This window comes from Brassica rapa, unplaced genomic scaffold (assembly GCF_000309985.2).
Source record: "Brassica rapa cultivar Chiifu-401-42 unplaced genomic scaffold, CAAS_Brap_v3.01 Scaffold0397, whole genome shotgun sequence".
In the NCBI taxonomy this organism is placed as follows: domain Eukaryota; kingdom Viridiplantae; phylum Streptophyta; class Magnoliopsida; order Brassicales; family Brassicaceae; genus Brassica; species Brassica rapa.
The window spans coordinates 16,862-30,910 of record NW_022610339.1 but is presented as its reverse complement, the minus strand read 5'-3'; positions in this window follow the sequence as shown (position 1 = coordinate 30,910).

Genomic DNA, 14,049 nt, shown 5'->3' with positions numbered 1-14,049 from the left:
GATCGAATTGCGTTTGTTTAAGACGGCTGGCGTGTTCGTCGGGGCCAATCGACGAACGGGGTGTAAGGTTTTTGGTGGTCGCGTTCGGACAATTTGTTCGTATTATCTTCGTCGGGACGTCTCGCAGTTGTTTCGAAGATTATACATGTATCTTTGAATGTTTGAAAGATGATAATTTTATGAATTTTGGGCCGGATGAGGCCGTAGACAAGAGTCTTAATGTTTCCAGGCGTGTCCTGAAAGTTTCTTGTGTTTAACTGACTCGTAAACGTTTTTCGATAAAGCGGAGCAACGTATATTTCAGTAAAAGTTTTTGAAGTTTCTAAAAACTCGATTATAATGATGAAGATTTTCTAAGTGGGAGTATACGAGTTTAGGCACCCACTCCCCCCCCCCCCCTTTTTAGAGAGGGGGATAGCTGAACTCGTCTTTTGATGAGCTGCCTACGTAGATCAAGCCATCTCGTAGTTCTGGTTCATGCCGTGAATGTTTTTACTCGGCGGTAGATGTCGCGATGTCCGCCTTGACCATGTCGATCGTGGCTGGGTTAACGCTATTTTCCGGATGTTCCGGTTGAGTTGTAGCGTAGACTTCGAACTCGTGTTGAGTTTCAACGTCCGATGTGTTTGCGTCGGCAGATGATTTTAATTCGTCTTTCCTTGGGTCGTTTTTGGCCAAAGATCGATCTATCTTCGTGCGCTTGCCGTTTGCAGCTGCAGAAGTCGTGATTTGCCTTAACTTGTGCTCTGCGAGGAAGCATAGCCGTGACTATTTTTGGCATCCCCAGATAGCCGCGACTCCGCTTGGGGTTGGGAATTTGAGACCCAGGTGGTAGGTCGACGGAACTGCCTGCATGGCGTTGAGCAATGGGGTTCCCATGATCACGTTGTAGATAGCGGGATGATCGACTACCGCGAACTCGATGATTTTCGTGATCTCCTTGGCCATGACTGGCAACTGGATCGATCAAAGAGTCATCGATACTTCGCCTGAAAAACCCGTGAGTGGTTTTGGTGTCGGAATTACTTCTCCGAGTTTGATGCTCATCTGCTTGAGAGTGTCGCAGAAGATTACGTTGACCGTGCTTCCCGTGTGGACGAGTACCCTTCCGACTTCTAAATCTTATATGACGAGCGGGTCGCAGTGAGGTTGATCAATGCCGCCGGCTTCTTCCTTTGTGAAGGTGATCGAGCAATTTTGGCCATCTCAGGGAGGAGACCATGTAGGCCAATTTGAACTCGACTCTGCCTTCCGTTGGTAAGCCTTGATGGGCGACACAGTATCGCCGCAGTATTGTGGTCCTTCGATGATCATGTTGACTCTGCGATGATTGTTATCGTTCCCCTTGTCGTCCGGCCTCCTACCGCGTTTATCTCCAGGCTGGTTTCGTTGAGGGGATTTTTCAGCCGGTGGATTCCTGTCCGTCTTTGGAGGGCGATCAGAATCAAGGATGAGATCCTTGACGCTAGTTACTTCCGAGAGCTCTCCAGCGAGTAGCTTTGCGGCCAGTCTTGCTCCCAAGACTTGGCAGTTGGTCGTGGAGTGTCCTCGGGACTGGTGGAACTCGCAGAAGGTGTTTTCGTCATACCCGTGATTGCGAGTCCACGTGTTGCCCGTGGTTCGGCCTTGATCCGAATTGATCGCGTAATTATGCGCCCCTTTGAGATCTTCCCCCTCATGATGAATGTATTTGTCGTTACGAGAGTTCTTCTTTCTCCCTTTTGGATCCACGTCCTTCGAAGATGGTCTTGCTGACTTATGTTTTTGCGATAAGACTTTAGTTTCTTTCTCGACTATGATGTAGTTCGTTGCTTTGTGGAGGGCATCCTGGATCCTTCGCGGTTTGTCGAGAGTTATCCACTTTCTGAATTTCGACTTGTACTAGAGCGTCTTTCTCAGCGCGTCAATGGCCACTTTGTCGCTTATCGCGCTGACCCTTGACATTATCAGCTTGAACCGACTGATAAACTCGCGGAGAGGTTCGTCTTCCCTCTGGGAGAGACTCCAGAGGTCAACATCGGAAGTTTCTCTGTCGATGAATACATAGTATTGTTTGAGAAATTCCGATGCGAGCTGTCGGAAACTCCCGATGGTGTTACGATGAAGGCGTGCGAACCATTCAAGTGCTGCTCCTTCCAGGTTTTCAACGAACAGGAGACAGTAGCCGGGATCCTTTTCGCCGTCCTTCAGTCTAGCTCTTCCCATCGCGATGTGGAAAGCCTGAAGGTGCGCTTTTTGATCGGCCGTACCATCGTACTTTGGTACTTTAATTTTTCCCGGATGATCAGACACCCTCATGTCCGAAATGCGACTGGTAAAAGGGGTCTTCCGAGCTCCTTCCAGCAGTCGATCGATTTCTGGGGCAGCACTAGTAGCATGATGGATTTGAGACTTTACGGCCCTCACTTCTGCCGCAGTCTTGGTGATGTAGTCGCGAAGATCGCGGATATCCGATGTCTCGTCAGTAGATTTCCGAGCCTGTCGGCGTTTACTGCGAGTGAGCTCGGTTTGCCTTTCAGCCAGCTCCTCTTGTTCGTTCCAATAGGCGATTTTGTCTACTCCGTCATTGGTTTTTTGAATGGGGAGCCTTCCCGAGCAGATCGGCTCCTGGTCCCTCTTGGATGTCTGTCGACGTCCTCGTCGGTGTCGTTGGAGACAGTAAACGCCGACAGCTCTCGAGCCCAGGCTTATACCTTGTTGTAAACGCTATACGCAAATTCGGAAATAAGATCTTCTTTGCTCTCTTCTTTGATTTCTTATACTTTATCGTTGTTATTCTCGTGTTCTGATTGCTTGACGTGTGGTAATTAGCAGATATCCGGGTCCTCTAGGAAATTAGGGTTTTCCTAGTTTCCTTATCTAAACGGAAATCGACTGTGCGAATTTCGGTTCCCACAGTCACATGACCTAAAGACAAGCGTGTCATGGTCCAAAACGTGGTTAAGGGAATCAGGTAGCTGGAACTTAACCAAAATAAGGAAGATGCAAGCTCAAAGGAGCTGGACAAGCGAGCTGGTAGCTGGACGAGATCCAGGTGAAGCTCGATTGAAGTGGGTGATCAGAATGGATCATGGGAGAACTAAGTATAGGTCTGGAAATAGACCAAGGGACTTAGAAGAATTAAAGAAGATAAAGGAAGCAAGCTGGACACAGTGTATAACAGCTGGGCGATGCAGTAAGCAAGTTCGACCAGCTAGGTGAAGTGTAGTGCAGCTCAATGTAGCTCACTGAAGTGTAGGTCAGCTCCCTGGGCTGGATGGTCTATCTCACTCAGCTGGGTCAGCTGGAGATCAGCTCAACTCAGCTGGACTGAGTGTTCAAGTCATGGGCAGTTGGGCCGGGTCTGGACAGTGGTCGGGCCATGTGGGCGACCCGGGTGTACCGATGGGCTGGTTGGCTCTTGGGATTGAGCCAGGAGCTTGGGCAATCCGTGTGGGATTGTTTGGACTTTTCCAGGAGTGGATTGGCAAGCCCAGGGCGTCTGGAAACTGCCTGAGGCGAATGGGTATGATCTGGACCATTGATTAAATCAATGGCCAGAAATGATACCGAAAGGGTGCAACCTTTGGAAAGGTAACTGCCCCTTCTTCTATAAAAGGCAGGCAAGTCCTTGCCTTTGCAGGCAGGGCTTCCTCCTACACCCTGAAACACAAAGAAACACAGAGAAAAGACAGAGAGTTGGTCGGATTCCCAATCCAAGACCCATGGCGAAGTGAAGGTCATAAAGAGGCAGTTTTGGGAGAGATCAAGGGGGGAAGTTATGAACGACTTTCTGGTGGTTTTGATCCGTGATATTATCACCCAAAGCATCCTACAGGGCCTGAGAACACACGCAAATGGTGAGGAAATAATGTAGATGACCGGAATTCATTCCCAAAGGCCAAGACAGCCTTAAGGTGTGTGGGATGGCAGTTTCATGGAAGTGCAAGGGGAGTTATGAACGACCCTGTGGTAGGTTTTCACCACGGATGAACACGTCCTAGGTTTCCCCCGTATCTTGGGAACACACGCAAATACCCAAGAGAGAAGGGAGAAGGCCGGACTTCCCTCACAATGGCAAGAATAGCCTTGAAGGTGGATGCAGTGTAGAAACTGGTTTCATGGAAGTTCCATGGACGGGATCAGGGGTGCGACCCATGAATGGATCTTATAAATACAGGAGGTATGTGATAAGGATTGATAGAGGCGTGCACTGGAGGAGCATGACCGAACATAATAAGGAAAGGCACTTGATCTAATCAGATCATGTATAAGGTAACTGATTTTATAATTACTTTCAAGGTTATGTTTTTGTCTTTTGTGGTGCGGTTAAGGCCAAGTATGGAACGCCCCTTGAAGACCATATGTTATGATGTAAACTAAGGATCCAGGACCCTGAGATAAGGGGCGGATCTTAGTTGATCTAACTCATCCATGTGGGATGGAAGTTATAGGCCACTCATTGGATAGTGATCCATGGTGGATCATGGTGTGTGTGTGAGTTCTGATCATGGTGTGAATCAATGATCTGAATCATGGAGGAGACACATGGGGATCCTAGTACATGAGGAACCATGTGGGGTGCAAGGTCCAATTCATTTGGAACCAGCAGCAAGCCGTGGAGGCGAGTAAGGCCAGTACTAAATGGCATGGACCACAAGTATGGGGCCGGTTTGTTTATCTAAAGAAGGCCGTGTGTAATCTGATCTTTGGCAAGGATTGATGACCTGATCCATAGGTGATGGATCAAGCTGTCTGATCTGATTGATCAAAGGATGCACCAGTGGTAAGAGGAGGACTGATCGGCTTTGTTGGGACATGGTTCCATGGCCGGTTAGGTACGTGTGAAGACTCATCAGTTCTGGGTCATGTGGGATGGTTGGTTGATTGACTCAGGATCTGATGGGCGTTGTTATTCCATGAGCTGGACTTGACATCATAAGTTGATAAGGCAAAAGGATGTGGGACAGTGCATGAGCCGGTAAGGGCCAGATGCATGTCCTTAGCTGTTTGAAGACTTCTCAAGGGTTACTTATTTTTGTGGGGATGGTTGGCTGAATGACTAAGTACCTAAGGGAGTTGTTTTGTGTGTGTAAAGGAGCTGGACGCATTTGGGTGATTTTGGCCCACATGGGATGTCTGTTCAGTACACACAGGACGTCTGTGGGTGTCCGCCACGTTCGTGGCTGTCCATCAGCACACACAGGACATCCGTGGCTGTCCGTGTGTGTCCATGTGTGTCCGTCAGCACACACAGGACGTCCGTGGCTGTCCATCAGTACACATATCAGCACGCTGGTCCTTGAAATCAGCACACTGGCCCTTCCCGTGGACTGTTCGGGTGATTTTGGCCCACGTGGGCTGTCTGTTCAGTACACACAGGACGTCTGTGAGTGTCCGTCAGCACATACAGGACGTCTGTGTGTGTCCGTCAGCACACACAGGACGTCCGTGGCTGTCTGTGTGTGTCTGTGTGTGTCCGACAGCACACACATGATGTCTGTGGCTGTCCAGCTGTACACATATCAGCACGTTGGTCCTTGGACTCAGCACGCTGACCCTTCCCGTGGACTGTTCGGGTGATTTTGGCCCACGTGGGCTGTCTGTTCAGTACAGACATGACGTCTGTGGGTGTCCGCCAGCACACACAGGACGTCCGTGGCTGCCTGTGTGAGTCCGTGTGTGTCCGTCTGTGTCCGTCAGCACACACAGGATGTCCGTGGCTGTCCATCAGTACACATATCAGCACGTTGGTCCTTGGACTCAGCACGCTGGCCCTTCCCGTGGACTGTTTGGGTGATTTTGGCCCACGTGGGCTGTCTGTTCAGTACACACATAACGTCCGTGGGTGTCCGCCAGCACACACAGGACGTCCGTGGCTGTCCGTGTGTGTCCGTCAGCACCCACGGAACGTCTGTGGCTGTCCATCAGTACACATATCAACACGCTGGTCCTTGGACTCCGCACGCTGGCCCTTCCCGTGGACTGTTTGGGTGATTTTGGCCCACGTGGGCTGTCTGTTCAGTACACACAGGACGTCAGTGGGTTTCCGCCAGCACACACAGGACGTCTGTGGCTGTCCATGGCTGTCCGTCAGCACACACAGGACGTCCGTGGCTGTCCGTGTGTGTCTGTGTGTGTCCGGCAGCACACACAGGACGTCCGTGGCTCTCCATCAGTACACATATCAGCACGCTGGTCCTTGGACTCGGCTCTCTGGCCCTTCCCGTGGACTGTTCGGGTGATTTTGGCCCACGTGGGCTGTCTGTTCAGTAAACACAGGACGTCCGTGGGCGATAGTCAGCACACACAGGACGTCTGTGTGTGTCCGTCAGCACACACAGGAAATCCGTGTGTGTCAATAAGCATACACAGGACGTCTGTGGCTGTCCGTGTGTGTCTCTATGTGTCCGTCAGCACACACAGGACGTCCTTGGCTGTCAATCAGTACACATATCAGCACGTTCGTTCTTGGACTCAGCACGCTGACCCTTCCCGTGGATTGTTCGGGTGTTTTGGCCCACATGGGCTGTAAGACCCGAACCCTGGCCTCTCGACCAAATGGAGTCCGCAGACTTACTTATTAATTTCCTTGCTTGTTTGATTCATGTGTTTTATTTACAAAGTCATATTCGAATATGAGGTTCATAAACAAAGGAATAGATTGCACAGCGTAATAATAATGTGTTAACTTTGTATTACTTAGAAACATGAGATCCAATACACAATTTCTTAACAGTTTCATAGACAATCACTAGTTCATCCCTAGCATCATCTAACCAAACATTACACAGCCTCTCACTGACCGAGCCTTCACGGCTCCTTGGCTTGACCAGAACCATCCTTAGTTCCTGAAACCACAACCAGATAAGCATTAATCATAACCGAGAATTGAACGGATTGATTCTACAATGCTTGGCTTGGTCCCTAGAACTTAGATAAACCTCTGTCCATATATTCATAAAAAGTATGAACCTATCTACCGTATCCTAAGTCATTCAACCAACCACCCCTTGACTTAGAATCAGATAGATAGTCCAGAATAGATAAACAGAACACACGAACAGATCCGGATCGTCCCCAAAGACCAATCCGTCTAACCGGATAGAATCTAGGTGCGACCGGCCAATGAAGTCCGGCTCAATGGCCCAACGGACTCCCTTACCTGATCCGGCCTTAGGCCTGGATCCAATCAGCCGAGTAAGCCTCAAGCCTAATCCGGAAGGCTTAGCAACCGGTCAGACCTTGAGACTCTACCTTGGCTTAGACAAACCGTGACCTTGTCTTACTTAACAAGCCATAGGCTGATCCATAAGGATCGGTCATAACCTGTCCCGAAATACACCGTTTGGAACATGCACCCTCTGGCCATTCGTACCTCTTGGTCCTCGTACCTTTTGTTGTTCGTAACCTTTTGTATCTGTACCTTTTGGTCCTAACACCCTTTGGCAACTCACAACCTTTGTTAACTCATGACTCTTGGTAACTCGTGCCCTTTGGGTCATTCCCAACTCGTCCTAACCGCCCAGTCTTGGTGCGATCGGATCGTCCATCTAACCGACCCGTGTCTAGGCTAGCGGTTTGATTATGTTCGGCCAAAGCCTAGGGACGTGTCCCTTGGACTCAACCAACACAACCTTTCGTGTTTAACCAGAGAGAAGAGAAGAGAAACGAATTGAAACAGATAAGGAGAGCAGGATGGGAGTTAGGAACCGAGTAGAGCCGCGGTGCGGTCGCATGGACCGTCCGTTCGGTCTGATGGAGCCACGGCCCATCACATACCTTGTGTACCACGTCTGGGTTCTCCATGCTCTTCTCCTTGTCTTGATCTCCCATTCTTGACCGGAGTTAGTTCCCAAACGATCAGAGTCGCCGGAACACAACACCACCACACTCGACCTTTCTCTTGGCCGGAACTCTCTCTTTCTCTCTTTCTTTCTCTCTACGTTTTTCTCTGAGTATTTTACACTGGAATTGGATAATGAAATCAACAGGAGAGCCCCCATATTTATAGAAAATGACGGGGTAAGTCTTGCCCCACGAACAGGCACGACTTGCTAGCGAATGGGCACCATCGGCAAAGGGTTGTGCCCTTTCGGCCACTTGCATCCCTTCGCCCTTTCTGATTGGGTTTGGGGTCGGTCAAAAGCCCAACCCACGCCCCAAGCCTCCTGGACTTAGCCCACGGCCTTGTCCAAAGACCCAACAGCCCTTGGCCTCATGGCCGGACCTCCCAGCCCGCCACTGACCCGGACCCGGACCATCGGCCTAAAATCCGAACAGTCCGTCTAGCTGAGATGAGCTGACTCCCAGCTGCCTCAGCTGAGTGAGCTAGTAGTCCAGCTAGTTGAGCTGACTTCGTAGTGGCTGAGCTGGAGTGAACTCAACCTAGCTTCGTTAAGCTGGTCGAGCTACTTCACCATCTCGTCCAGCTACCGTCTCACTCGTCTTAGCTGTCTCTTTGCTCTTATAAGGTTAAGTCTAAGTTTCCTTACGTCCTCAACCTTCTTTCTTGGCCATGGAACGCTTGCCTTTTTGTCCTAATGTTGTAGGCACGGGACGGATGGTCGGATTGGACGGACGGACGGATGGTCGGATGGCCGTTCCGCGGTTCAGCCTTGGCTCGGATGGACGGTACCGGCCGGGTCGTCTCTTGTTTGGGATTGTACCTAAAACAGATATGAACTTTTATGAGTTTTCAATAGAAACAAGAAGAGAAACCGAGAGACTAATGGATGAATGATAAATAAGCAAGATATGATTCTTTTGGGTTTTATAGAATGGATGAATGAAATCTAGAACAAAAGATAGAGAAAAGAGAAGTTTGGCGGATGGAATCTGTTGCTGGACGTGTGTCTCTCTCAATAAGATGCCAAGGACGGATGGAAGGATAGATATGGATCCGGCTCTTGCTGGATGTATGTCTCTCTCAAGATTCGGAGAAGGAATGGAATGGATCGAAGGACTCCACAAAGAACAATGGATCGGTTCTTTGATATGTCAGACGGCTGCTCTCAATGGTTTCAAACAACTGAAAGACTTAGGGTTTCTTTGCTAAAGCAAAAACGATTTCATAAAAAGACTTAGCCGAAAATTGGCAACTACAAGGGTTTAAATAGGTGTTCCTCAATGGACTTTAAAAGATAAAAAGGCCTAGACAAATGGCCAAAGTCTTAACCGAAATAAATTAAAGAAAAACAATAGACCGGTCGCGGTTTGAGATGTCCGGATCAGAACTCATAGTATGCTTGCATGTTGCCTCATTAAAACCTTTCGGAAAACCCTGTGGGACAAAACCCGATAAGGAAAAAGAGTACAACACATACTACTCCTTCTGATGGTCGGCTATATCTCTGAACCAGAAGCAAGTTGGTTGGATGGATTGAGTATGAAGGTGGAAATGATCAGGCCGGCTTCATTCTGGCCGATGGAGGAGAACTGGATTGAATGGAAGGGGTCTGGAACCTCTAATGGTTCGCCGGTGTCTTCCAGCTTTAAGTCAGACAACTCCTGGATCAATAGTTGCTTGAATCCGGTTTGGTCCTGTGCAAGCAACTCCTGGACAGCTTTGGCAAATCCAGCTCTTATAACCCTTGAGCCGGACCTTGTGGTAGGACCTTTGCGGATGATGGGAACCTCAGTCGTGGGTACTACAACATCCCCTCCCTCTTGAATAGGTTCTGTCCTCAGAATATCTCCGTCATCTGCAATATAAGGAGACAAGTCAGACACATTGAACGTTCGGGAAACTTGGAACTCACCTGGCAGCTCTAGCCGGTAGACATTGTCATTGATCCGGTCGAGCACTCGGAATGGTCCGTCCCCTCGTGGAGATAATTTGCTCTTCCTCTCTTCCGGAAACCGCTCTGGCCTCATGTGGAGCCACACCCAGTCGCCTGGTTGGAAGATAACTTCTGTGCACCCCTTGTTGAGCTTAATCCGGTTCCGTTCAGCCTTCTTCTCCAAAGTCTCCTTGACTTGCCGGTGCATGTTCTTCACAAACTCAGCCTTTTTGTCACCACTCTGGCTAACTTGCATGGCTGGGGGCAGTGCGGATAGGTCCATGGGCGTCTCTGGTCTAAAGCCATACACGATCTCAAAAGGGGAGAGATTAGTAATAGAGTGCCTTGCATGGTTATAAGCAAACTCAATGAAAGGCAAACAACTCAACCAATTTCTAAGATTCTTACCCACCGTAGCCCTCAACAACTGAGAGAGTGTACGGTTTACTACCTCGGTCTGACCATCAGTATGTGGATGGCAAGTGTTCGAGAAGAGGAGCTTGGTTCCAAGCTTTTTCCACAATGTCCTCCAGAAGTGGCTGAGGAATTTTGTGTCTCGGTCGGATACAATGGTACGAGGCACTCCATGTAAGCGCACCACTTCCTTGAAGAAGAGATCAGCGGTTTGGCTTGCATCATTGGTCTTGGAGCACGGAATGAAATGTGCCATCTTGGAGAACTTGTCCACTAGAACAAAAATAGAATCCTTGTGTTCTATCTTGGGCAAGCCCAGCACAAAGTCCATAGACAGATCCACCCATGGTGCAATAGGAATAGGTAAAGGCATGTGTAAACCATAAGGATGCGACCTGGATTTGGTTTTCAGACAGACAGTGCACTTGGCGCAAAGGCTCTCGACATAGCGCCTCATCCGGGGCCAATAGAAGTGGTCGGACATGACGCTCAGGGTTTTGTCTCGACCGAAATGCCCCATCAACCCGCCCCCATGAGCTTCTCGGGTCAGTAAGTCTCGCATGGAACCATGAGGGATGCACATGCGTTTTTCCTTGAAGAGGAACCCGTCCTGCTGATAGAATGGACCCATGGCTCCCTTAGCCGTGTTACTGTAAAGCTCAGAAAAATCAAGGTCAGTTTCATAAGACATTTTAAGTTGTTCAAAACCCATGATCTTAGCCTCCATGGTGGTAATAAGTGTGTGGCGCTGGGATAGAGCATCTGCCACTACGTTGTCCTTTCCCTTCTTGTACTTGATCACATAGGGAAAAGTCTCCACAAACTCCAGCCACCTAGCATGCCTCTTCTTGAGTGTGGTCTGGCCCCTCAAATGCTTAAGAGTCTCGTGATCAATGTAAGGTCGGAGGACCTCGTTCATGAGCCTCATGAATGTGCTAGGGGCGTTGGTAAGGCCAAACGGCATCACCAGCCACACGTACAGTCCTTGCTTGGTCTTGAAGGCGGTTTTCCACTCATCTCCTTCCTTCATGCGGACTTGATGGTACCCACTCCTGAGATCAATCTTAGAAAACACAACAGACCCACTCAGTTCATCCAACATATCATCTAATCTAGGTATAGGGTACCGATATTTGATGGTTATGTTGTTGATGGCTCGGCAGTCCACACACATGCGCCACGTTCCATCCTTCTTTGGCACTAGTAGAACCGGGACCGCACAGGGACTAAGGCTCTCGCGGATGTAGCCTTTGTCCATGAGGTCTTGGACCTGCCGCTCCAGCTCCTTAGCTTCCTCAGGGTTGACACGGTAAGCGGCTCGGTTTGGTAGGGGCGCACCGGGTACAAGGTCAATCTGATGTTCTATGCCACGGACAGGGGGTAAACCGGCTGGAATCTCATCAGGAAAGACATCCTTGTAACGTCCCATGAGGTCTTGTACTACATCCGGTACTTCAGGAGCCTCAAAACCAGCAAAACAACCTTCCTTAAAGATCATTAGTAGCACCTGTGTCTCACGTTGTAATGATTTAAGCACTAGTCCGGAAGTCATGTAAAGGTTAGTGTTACTTACCTGGCCGGACTGGATCATTGCCTTCTGCATATCATGAACTTCTTGGGGGCTGAGAGGTGCTAGGCTGTGCTTCTTGTTGTTGTGGACGAAACTATAAATGTTAGTGCGTCTATGGTGAAGGGTCTCCTTGTCAAACTACCACGGCCTTCCTAAAAGTATATGGCCGGCTTGCATGGGTACAACATCACACTTGACCTGGTCATGGTACTTGCCAATACTGAAGGACACAACAACTTGTTCGACAATCTTGAGTTCAGTCTCATCATTGAGCCATTTGAGACGGTATGGCCGGGGATGTGCAGTTTTGACGAATCCTAGCTTATCAACAAGATACTTGCTAGCCATGTTTGTAACACGCCCGGACCGTACCAGGCCGGACTAACCCGGTACGTCCCGGGAGCACCACAAGTATAGCTCACCGTACCGGTTCGACCTAGAATCAAGAACAAGTCAAGACTCTCGACCAATCCGTTCCAGTTTGCTATGACCTCGATGTCATGGCCTAAGGCTTCACAACCCGTACCACAATCATCGAGTTGTGTTGACCCGGACAAGGTCTAGTATCATTTAACACACAACTACGAATATAAACATACATTTTATTAATAATAGGTAGAAAGCGTTTTACAAAACATTACAATACAAAATAGGGGAGTTTACTAGAATGTTACATATTTTAGGTGTATTGACTAGAATGATACAGATCTTTTTTTTATTACTAGAATATTTTCGATACCAAGCGTACCCTTTTTTTACGTTATGAGAAAAAACGTATTTACGAGAATGCCATTACTTTTCGCTGCCACGTAGGCAAAAAACCGGCGCCACGGAGGAATTCGCGTCCGTATTTTCATTAAGTCAGCTGTTAAGCGATAGATACGTATTTACGGCCGATTTATCTTTACGTTACGGCTGACTTAATACATACGACTGACTTAAGTGAAAGTGGCTGACTTAAAACTATAAGTCAGCTTGCCGATACAACTGATTTACAGAAATCCGGCTGAGTTATGTGACCACGGCTGACTTAATGATACAAATGACGGCTGACTTATACATCGGCGGTTTGATTTCTGGAAAATTTGGCTGAGTCGTGGTTAAGAAACGGCTGAGAAACTTTTTTTCAGCTGAGTAAAGGAACATGGATGGGTTGGGTTATTGAAGCCACGGCTTAATTATGGGATGCTGTTACGACTGGGTTTGTATTAGTCAGCCGTTAAAGCATGGATAAACAGTAAACTCAGCTGCTTTGCGGCTGACGTATGAGCGAAAGATTAATTACTAGAATGTTCTCGTTTGATGGCTGATTTACGTAACGATACGGCTGACATATGGTTGTTCATCCTTATTGCGGCTGACTTACTGTCAAAAGATTAATTACTAGAATGTTTCCATGTATCGGCTGACAAAGTGTAAACATGATGGCTGACTTATTTTGGCTGAGTTACTGATTTGTTTGTCGGCTGATTAACCGATGTTCCATGTCATCTGCCATGTCATCAACTCGGATTTGACATGTCATCACTAACGGTCGCCCAATTTACAACTGAGTTACGAGACCTTTCAGTTGTCTTCTTCATCTTATTTTTGAATGATTACACAGCCTTTCTTTTCTTCTTCATCATCTCAGTTATCTATCCTCTTCATCTTTCTCATATGGTAATGGATCCCGTTATTATTGTTTCCGGTAAATGGATTATGAAAAAACGATATGTATTCAACGTCGACAGTAGAGGGTGTAGAGTTCTTCATTTAGGTGAGAAAACTAAACTTGAAGATTTCACAAAGTCTGTCATCGACGATTACGGTTTGAATGATTTGAAGGTTCATATTCTGCTTAGCTACATGTTTTCGAATAAAACATTGAAAACAATGGCGCACAACACTCCACCAGTTTACGTGTCCAACACTCGACAATTGCAATGTTTTCTAAGCTTAAAGAAAAGCGAACAACTACGTCTCTGTGTGGAGATTACAGAGAAAAAGGATGACAGCTCAGACGTAGAAGCTTCAGAAGAAGAAGCTTCAGAAGAAGAAGCTTCAGAAGAAGAAGCTTCAGAAGAAGACGCTTCAGAAGAAGACGCTTCAGAAGAAGACGCTTCAGAAGAAGAAGCTTTAGAAGAAGAAGCTTTAGAAGTTGAGTCTATAGAGAATGGGAGTTACGATGGTTGCAGTTTGGAGGATGAACAAGATGAAATTGAGAATGACTGCTTTAGTAACGTTGAAATACACGACGTAGCCGGAGAAGATGAAATAGGCAAAGAAAACGAAGAAGATGATGAATTTGAAAGTCGATTTGAT